This window comes from Jatropha curcas, chromosome 10, assembly GCF_041381405.1.
Source record: "Jatropha curcas cultivar XTBG-Jc1 chromosome 10, XTBG_Jcur_1.0, whole genome shotgun sequence".
In the NCBI taxonomy this organism is placed as follows: Eukaryota; Viridiplantae; Streptophyta; class Magnoliopsida; order Malpighiales; family Euphorbiaceae; genus Jatropha; species Jatropha curcas.
The window spans coordinates 10,795,593-10,806,087 of record NC_143160.1 but is presented as its reverse complement, the minus strand read 5'-3'; the positions used below and the strand labels follow the sequence as shown (position 1 = coordinate 10,806,087).

Here is a 10,495-nt window from a genome sequence, read left to right as displayed (position 1 = left end):
GTATGTTGAAATTCTTGCACCGGCTTTCTCTAAATAGATGACTAACATCAGTACAATTCATAGTTACCTATATATTATCCTAATTGATTTAGGGTAAGGTGTTTATTCAAAATGTAAGATTTGAACAATTTTCTTTCCATTGAATTAGATTTTGAAGAGTCAATTAGGCTCAATTCATTTTATTAATATGGTATATGTATTGGAGCCTATTATATTGTACTCTTCGGATATTAACAATTCGACTTATTATTAGTTATATGTTATGCCACAAATAATGTTTTTTTTATACATAAAAGGCCTAATATATCAGAATAATAATATTGTGGGGTATACAATAGATGTTGCCTTCCCTTTTGAATAAAATTCACCAAGTTATTGGAAAATGTGTAAAATTTTGTTTTAGGTAAGAGAAGCATGCCATGTATTTTACAACATTTAACTATATTATATTAACTCCATTTCATAGCTATGGACCCTACATGCTATCTTTTTAATTTTTCAATTAAATCCAATTTTGAGATTATGCTACAATTAAAATGAAAAGTGGAATTAGTGGTGTCAAGCGAATAAAAGTCACTTTAGAGTGATATTGATTCAACTCGAAAAGTTAAGGGTGAAATATAAGGTTTAGCCTATTTATGTTAATATCAGAGTCTCAAGCCGAAAAAAAACACTTAGCTACAGTGATTATCGGAGGAAGGAGAACCTCACTCACTATGGAAACTATTGCAAACAATCCTATTGTCCAAACCTCTTCTTTACAAATTCCTCCTACTTGTAAACTGTATCTTAGTGATAATTTAGTAGAAATCTCGCATATCCCAAAATCAGCACAGATCCAAAACTCTCTGGTTCCCATACTTAATCCATATGCTATTTTTAAACGAAGTCCATCTTTGTCCCGTCAACTTAGACAAATTATCAGCAAACCTTCGGTAATTATTGAGTGTGTCCAATCTTCTTCTTTGTCTTAGCGTGTCCTCTCTTCAACCACAGTAGAGCAATTGTCACCTTAGAAATTCCTCCCCTGTTTGTTTCTCAGTGGAGAAAGCAGAAGTACACTCATCTTCATTTTGGAGCCATCTGACTGGTCTTATCCTACCATGGCCGTCAAGGATTACCAGTGACTGCATGCTTATCTCTTCTTGATACCCGGTACCTCCATTATGAACATGCTGTCATTGGATCCATAGTCACCACTCTAAATGCAGGAAGCGTAGTTCTCACCTTTTCCTAAATTTCAATATGTCCTTGGAAGATCCACATCTTAGCACAACCCTGAAAGTTTAGGTTCAAATAACTGGTGCAGAGCAAATTGCTGAAACCATCTTAGCTACTTTACATCATCAGATTATTTATAGACTTCAGGACCATGCTATCAACCTACAAACACCTGGTCTTTCACATGGTGATGCTTTGTTCATCTTTGCGGATGGTGGTCGAACTCCCACTATTGTTCAGACTCCTAGGCAGCTTCCTAGGGAAGATCTAGAAAAACTCATTCCATCTTTCTGGATTACCAATTATGAACAACTCCACCAAAATTCCCAACCTGTCCAAAAATAAGATCCCATTTTTATGAGACAGCTAGATAAATCGATAAAAATTTACGTTTTACCATCTCCATGGTTCAGCCTATAAAACGGAAATATGAGAAAGCTCCTACCATAAAAAAAAAAAACGCGTTTTAAATGCATGAAATCGGTCACAGAATACAATCAGCGACCGATGCTTATCGGTCGCAAAAGCGCTCATCGCAAAATTTTTTGCGACCGATTAACTAATTGGTCGCAACTTTACGACCGAAGTATCGGTCGCAAAATTATATTTATCGGTAACAAAATTTGGTCGTCTTTTCCTTCTGAAACGCTGTCGCAAATTGGTCGCAGAATTTGTCTGTCGCAATTATGAAATATTGGTCGCAAATCAGTCGCAAATTTTTGTCGGTGATCTGTCGCAATTTTAAATTTAATGGTTATATATTTGGTAGCAGTTCGATCACAAATCGGTCGCAAAAATACAATTACAAAAAAATAAAAATAATATTATAAAACCATAATTTTTTACACTTGTGAAAATCGGCATATATATATATATATATATATATATATATATATATATATATATATATATATATATATATATATATATACACATCTCACAATCGCATTTCAATAACAATATAAAAATGTACTTGTTAATGTAATGTATTGTACAAAATTTGAAAAAACCATAAAAAGCTAAAAAGGTCCAAAATCAAATCTACGAGGTTGGTCATTTGCATGATCCAGTGTCGTATCGCCAGGAGGAGTACCTGCTGGATGTGTCGTAGTGTCGGCAGGAGTGACCAAGGTATCGTCTGCAGTATGGGGATCAAGAGAAGACGGTAGTGGCTGCTGCAGAACTGTCGAAACATCTCGATCTGTAGCAAGCGCAGGATCAGAGGAAGAAGTACCAGCACCAAGCTGACCGGATAGCTGCATAACATGCGCTCTAAGCTCTATAAGCTGTCTTTCCTGCTCATCAACACGAGCCCGTAATGCAGTAAACTCCTCGGCACTGTGCTCGGGCTGTGGTCCTGAGCTGGCTGCAGAAGCGTGAGATGCTGAGCCGCAATAAAACTGTGATGCCTAAGACCCGATGCCATATACTTTCCTCTTCTTCTCACCCCCTACAGCCTTTAGATAAAGTGATATCTTATCAATTCTTAACTCACCTTCAGATTCAGCCTAAGAAGAAACAAGACGCTCGCGAGCTGTAGTATAGTTCTCCTGAAAATAATAAATTAATTAATCAATGCAATTGCAAGCTTTATTATATTGAACTTTGTACACGTAAGCAACGACTAGAAGGTAAATGTAAATATTCTTCATTGTTACTTACATTGACGCCCACCGCACGTCTGTCGACAAATGTATTTCCATCGTGGCCCTTCGTGTGAGTGTATGTAAACACCTCCATCGGTGTGGGCTCGCGACCATATTTTTTTGCCTGTAATGAATTTTTATGCATGATATATTAATATAATGTCATTTCATTAAACATCAGTTTCATATACTGTGACTAGTTGACTCACTAATAATCGAGATGTCTCTATAGCAGATATTGATCTGCCTATGTGTCGAGAAGGTCCTGCTCCATCACCGCCAGTCTCACTGTACCTGTTTTGTGCAAATATCTCCCACTTTCTCTTGAATGCAGGATCCTCCCAAGCCTTTTGCCAGCTCTCCCATATCTCTTGAGACACGCACTGCTGCTTCTTACCTCTTTTTCGCATCCTATATGTGAAGTCAGCATATTGGTCAGCGCATAATTTCTCCCAGGCCACTTTTAGTATAGCCGTAATTACCTCTTCCCATACGAAATGCTTCTGCAAAAATGAAAAATAAAATTTCAATAAGAAGATGTATCTTGATTAATTGTAAACATTGAATCTATAAATAACTTAAACCAAATCGTACTTGAAACTCTTCCCAATAAAAGTCTCTCGCCTCTTATGTTACGGCATCCCATGTGTATCCATCTTTATTGAGGTGTAGCTTGATTATCCTCATAATTTACCTTGATGCTCGAGAGGATGGATATATGCTGAGAAAAAAAAAAAACACAAGTGAAATATAAGTAGACGAAAGCATCAAAATCTGAACAAAACCAAGTATAGAGGAAAAAGTAAATAAATACTTATTGTCCCGCAACCAAATTGAGCTTGTTACGTGGCTCTGAAGAAGCTGTAAAAGAAGTGACAAATGCTATAAATGCAGATAAATAATTAATATATAACTGAAATGACAGTAATGACATTTATGATTACCTGGTGCATTAGGTGACTGTGAAGCTGGTGAAGACTCTACTGGTCCAGAAAGTGAGGTAGAAGAGGAAGGAACAGAAGGAAGTGATGGCGACAGTACTGGCTGCTGAGTAGAGGATGAAGCCCCAGACGTACTTGAAGAAGAAGGAGGGATAGTCCCTCCTCGTCCACGTGTACGTCCCTCCTCGTCCACGTGTACTGTGTCCTCGGCCATGACCTCCATGCGAACCACTGCCGGACGCTTCTGAATCAAACGCCCTGCCTCTAGTCATCTGTACTGCAGATATCAGAACCTAGATATGTATGTATACAATTATATGAATTGTAGAACATGTGGTAAATATGTATAAAGAAAGTGAATAACATTAAAATTCTTCATTAATAATATTAGATATACATCTATCAATTTATAATAGTAAAACTGCAAATTGTATAAATGCCTCCAATCCTTGCAAGAACTCTTGTCTTAATATCCCATTCACCTCGTACCTCTAGTACATCCAATCTCGATTAGTCCGCATTTTTTTACCTAATTAACATTGTGTTTATAAAAGGCAAATTATATGTAATTGCATTAGTCTAAACCATCCTTAAAACATGTCCAATGTAATGTTTCATCTACATTTCTAACTTACTAAGGTTATTTCTATAATAAGAGTAATTATATATAAATGTAAACTCACTAAGTTCATTATTTCTAACTAAGGTTATATATATATATATATATATATATATAAACTTACTATAATATTTTTTTATGGTACTATTTAGCTTAGTACATGGCAAGGATTAGTTAAAAAAAAGTTTATATTAGATTTATTATTATTAATTAAGCACTTATGAAAATAAATAAATGACGTGTTTATTGCACTTTTGCATTTAAACATGTAAAGATTTATTAAACTATAATTTTCTAGTAGTCTTATGGTTTCTAGTGGAAATGTATACCTAATTGATACCTCAGAAGAAGAATTGCAAACCTATGTTGGTATTATTTGCAGCAAAGGAACCTATTATTTGTATACACATTGGCATATTTGGTAGTCACCGATAGCAAGGAATTAATTAAGAATTTCAACGCCTTTAAAACCTTGATATATGTGTAACATGTTGATTAAATTACAATCATTTAAAGAATTTGAGATTATTGCGAGTTTGAATTCTTTGATTTTTTTATACTAAGAAACAAATATTTAATTTAAAATAATTTATACTAAGAAACAATTTACTTTAGTTTACATATATGATTTTTAATAAAAAAATTATTAGTTTTAATTATCTTATATAATATCTAATGTATATTTAATTAAATTACAGTTCAATCTTGGTTAACATTTTAACTTTTACGAAACAACCCCAATAATAAAATTAAGATTTCTTATACATAAAATTATCTTTTACATAACTATGATTATCTTTTAAGATTTCTTAATTGGTTATGGTTACATATGACTTGAATTAGTAAAAATCATATAAAGTTACAAACATATATTTAATATAAATTTTTCAAAAATAAAAATTAAGTCAGCACTTGCACAACGTGCAAACCAAAGTAATTATTTCATTATCATGGCTCTATTATTTGATTCATGATTGTGTTATCATGATCATATGTAAAATTTAGTAAATATCTAAACATAACACATTTTAATTTATTAGAAACAATATTAAAATTATATATATATATATATATATATATATATATATATATATATATATATATATATATATATATATATATATATATATATATAGCAATTAATCTTCATTAAGCATTTATAAGAATATCAAGACATCTTGCAAGTCTGTCGTTATGAAGGGATTGAAATAGAAATGTGAAAATGTCTAATCTGTAGCATTTCATATATTATGAAACTATATGTGGGTTCTCACGTTAAACTGTGGGTGTTCTTTTTTCAGTTTTTCACCGTCCACAGGAGAGGGTGCCCTCGTGGCCTACTTTCGACTACAAATTAACTACTTCAATTGAGGATTACAACAAAAATATCTAATTTACAACCCCAATAATACCTAATTTTGAAATGAAATGGGTAATTCACAATAATAATTTTAAAACCTTGATGAATCTTGCATTTACAACAAAAATGTATCAATTCATTCAATCGACCATACTAATAATTTAATTTAGTTTTGTGTTGGAATCCTAAGCATATTTATTTGTCACCAACCCAAAAAAAAAAAAAAAAAAACGAAAACGAAAAAAAAAATTGAAACGTACCTGAACTGGCGACTGCGAACGACGAGGAGACAAAACTCTCCGGCGATCGGCGCTGCAATGGAGCGGAGAAGGAGGCGGCAAGTGGCTGGGACTGCACACGGCTGGGACGGCGCTGCGAACGGAGGAGGAGAAGAAAGAAGAAGAAGAAATAAGAAGGAGGGCGCTAGCGTATTAAAGCCCTAACTTTTGCGACCGACCAATCGGTCGCAAAATTTATAAAAAATTGGTCACAACTTTAAACTCTACGATGTCGTTTTACTTTACAGCGAAATTGCGACCGATTTGCGACCACCATTGTCGGTCGCTAATCCTCAGCGCATATCGGTCGCTAATCCTTCGCAGAAATTTGGTGCTGAATTTGAAGCGCGCAATGTTACGACGGAAACTACATTGTCGCAAAATCGGTCGCAAATGCATCTTCAACTTGTCGCAAAATGGAAAACAAACTGGCGGGAATGATTATCGCCACAATTTGCGACGGATTCTGTATCAGTCGCAAATCCATCTTAAAGTCTGTTGCTGTTCGGTCGCAAATCGGTTGGAATATATTCACTATCACAATCATCGCAATCAGTCGCAAAATCATCGCCAAATTGCGACCGAAAAAAGTCGGTCGCAAATATCGGTCTCAAAAACGCATTTTTTTGTAGTGTCCCATCCATAGCTTTTCTCACACTGGTTATGAAATCCATACTGCCAAGGCATATGGTCATTTTCTATGGGATGTTGATCCCCATATGTGCGATCCTGACTGCACATGTCACTACGATAATGTTGATTGGATAGAACATGCTACAGTCTCAATTACTCCAATAACACCTACTCCCTTCAAACGTAGGTGCAATTGCGGTAAAACAGATTCCCTTAAATCTCACCATGATGATGATGATGATTCTCCATGGATTGGACTTCCAAAAGCCAAGCCCATGACAAATGATGAATATCTCTGTGAACCCCTTCCCCAAATGTCATAAGCATAGGCATGTGATGCATATGATGAATGAGAAGAAATACACGTGATGTGTGTGAGTCGCCACCTTGTTTAATTATTTTAGGGTAAACTAGGAAAAAACCCTAAGTGACTCCATTTTTAATTAACCTAGTTACTAGATTAATTATCCCAATGATTAAGGCACAATCTACGAACCCGAGATGGATCCCGAGACTATGTCATACTGATGAACTAACCGATGAATGAATGCTTTGCAAGGTGAATGATGGATTAATGAAATGTTTGAGTGATTTTGACTTGCCACCCGGGGTGAAATCCCGAACGTGCCTACGTACTTCCGTTTGAATGGAAGATCAAAGTCAACGTAGTTCGATAGGCCTCTTTTAGAGGGCTTTGAATGATATGCTTAATGCATGGGTGTGTGTATGCTTAGTGCATGATTTTGTATGCTTTGTGCATGAGTGTGTATGCTTTGTGCATGAGTGTGTGTATGTTTTGTGCATTTTGTGTGTATGCTTTGTGCATGAGTGTGTGTATGCTTTGTGCATGAGTGTGTGTATGCTTTGTGCATAAGTGTGTATGCTTTGTGCATAAGTGTGTATGCTTTGTGCATGAGTGTGTGTATGCTTTGTGCATAAGTGTGTATGCTTTGTGCATAAGTGTGTATGCTTTGTGCATGAGTGTTTAGGCATTTCGCCAAAGATTGATTGATTTTTAGGCATGTTGCCAAAAATGTTGATTTTAATGACTTTTATCCAAAATGATTTGATTTAGGCAATTGTTGCCAAAATGTGCGATTTAGGCGATTGTCGCCAAAATGGTTGATTTTAAGGCCTTTGGCCAAAATGCGTTGTTTTAGGCAACTAGTTTGCCAAAAATGTGCGATTTAGGCGATTGTCGCCAAAATGGTTGATTTTAAGGCCTTTGGCCAAAATGTGATGTTTTAGGCAATTAGTTTGCCAAAAATGTGCGATTTAGGCTTTAATGCCACGATTATCGATTAATCGGGCGTTCGAGCTTAATCACAATTTATTGTCGAGACGTGATTGATTAAGGCTTTTAGCCACAATTATTGATTAATTGGACTTAAGCCGGATTTGTTCGAAATAAGGCAATTGAACCGTAGTTATTGATTAACTAGGCTCTTTTAGCCAATATTGTCGGATTTAAACTTTAATACCATGATTATTGATTAACCGGGCATTTAAGCTTAATCAAATTAATTAAGGCAGTTTATTTACCAAAAATAATGACGTGGATGCATTTATGCAATTGTAGGATTATTAAGAGTAGAAGAGAAATATGCATGAAGTGCTAAAATTAAATAGGCAGAGTTTTGTTTACATACCTGATTTAATCGACGACCGCTTCTTAACTCCGGATTAAGCTCCTCGCTTAGGAAATATTAATTAATTTTAATTTGTTTGATTTTAATGGTCAAATATCACAATAAAAATGCAATAAAAATTAAATTAAATGCAAAAAGCGGTAAAGAAAATGCAAGGAGCGTGAGAGGGAGAAGGATTCGTCTGTCAATACAGACAGGTGTGTCAAAATTGGACTGAAAATGGCCTATTTATAGGCCATTTTCGGGTCCAGGGCAGCAGGTGCCGCTTGGGAGGGCGGCAGGTGCCGCCCAGTCGGTGGGGCGGCAGGTGCTGCCCATGCTGGGCGGCTGCTGCCGCCCAGGCGGTGGGGCGGCAGGTGCCGCCCATGTTGGGCGGCAGCTGCCGCCGTGTCCGGCCGTAGCTGGTGGTGGCCACCATATCTCGCTCCGGGAGCTTTTTTGGGAGTTTTCGACCTCCAAAAATCATTCCGGGACCGGTTCTGCGATCCTCGTGAAATTCCGGACGTTTCAAGTACCATATTGACATATTTCCAGTAAATGTCCAAAATGGCCTCCGGTCCGGCCGGACTGTTTGCACAGTTGCTGCAGCAAAGTCAAATTTACTGTAGCAAAGTCAAACTAATTGGCATGGCACTGTAGCAGCGTGTTTTCCTCCATTTAAAGAGTTTAACATGCCACCAACAACACGAGAAGCCTCAAAATTTGAGTATTCACAATCTCAACAGATGTTTTGAGATCCTCAAAGAAGAAGGTTTGTTCTCATGTCCTCCTCCACCTACTTTCTGTTCTTGTCCTTTGGATACATGTCGAACCCTGCCAACTTCATCAGCTCCTCAAGCTTGTTACATGATGGATCCAAGTGACTTTCCTCCATTAGAAACAGTACGGGACCAACAGTCTCGGGTTACCACTAGTCCTTATGTAAAGCAAACCACGATGCTTTCTTCTGGCAAGTTAGCACCCTTATCTCCTTCTGAAGAAGTGCTTAACTGGCAGACTTCCAATGTTATTGTCCAGAATCAACATCTCAAGAATATTGATGGAAAGCTGAATCAAGCTTTAACCAAAACCAACCAACTAGACTCTAGAGTTTCCTCCTTTTAAGAAGAAGTTCACCAGATGCATTCATCTGTTGTTGATAGCATCTCTAAACTTGATAAAGATCTCCACTTTATCTTAGCCACAAATCCAACTTCCCCACTTTTCTATGAAAAAGAAAAGGAAATTGAAAAGCTCCAACAATAATTACGGGAAATTGAACGAGATCTTTATCCGCCTTCACCTCCTACCATTCACCCTATGACCTTTCCTTTTACCGTACCTTCTCTTCCTTTTACATCTTCTATGGTTCCCATTATGCAATATTCGATGGTTTCTGATTTGGTTCCTAGACAACCACCCAAAACAACCAAGAAAACATCTTCTATGCCCTCAACTTCTGCTTCTTAGACTAGTCAAGCGCCACCAAAAGAACCTAAAGATAAAGGCCCTGCCTTCTCTCAGTTCGTGGCCCAATGAGTTTTTGATTCTTCCAATGATTCAGAAGACACCCTTTCTATCTCTACTTCTTGTTCTCAAGACCATATGGACATTTCTCATATCTTAATGAATACTCCAGCTTCACCATAAGAGCCTATTATTGACGAACCTGATGATTATATGATAACTCCTCTGGAAGATAATTCTTTACCTCCTAGGCCTGCTTCAGGACCTTGGTTTACTCTAGATGATGTTCCTCCCAGTAAATGGAGAAATAAAATACTTGAGTTCAATGCATGGCTTGATCTCCAAATGGTTGACCCACGAGCCGACTTGAAAACAGTTCTTACAGAATTTACTTCCAGGTTCACTGGATCTATTCGAAATGGTTTTCAAGTCTTTCAGAATACTCCAAGAAGCAGTTTGTCACTATTGATACTGTGGATAAAGCTCTTGCTCTTATCCATACTCAATTCCTTTGAAATTATGAACTCATATTCAAACAACAGAAACAAGAATTCTTTGACCGGAGAGGCTGCTCTTTAAAAATTAAAGACCTGGAGAAACACTATGTCCAAATGTCCAAATTATATTATGAGATTTCAGGCGTTAATGAAGATAATTTGAAATATAATTTTATCTCATCTTTACCCGATGAAGTCCAGCCAA

General features: G+C 36.5%; 1 pseudogene; it reads left to right on the top strand.

The window, feature by feature from the left end:
- Positions 1 to 716: 716 nt before the first annotated feature.
- On the top strand, positions 717 to 9,796 carry LOC149493075 (uncharacterized; annotated as a pseudogene).
- The last annotated feature ends 699 nt before the right edge of the window (positions 9,797 to 10,495 follow it).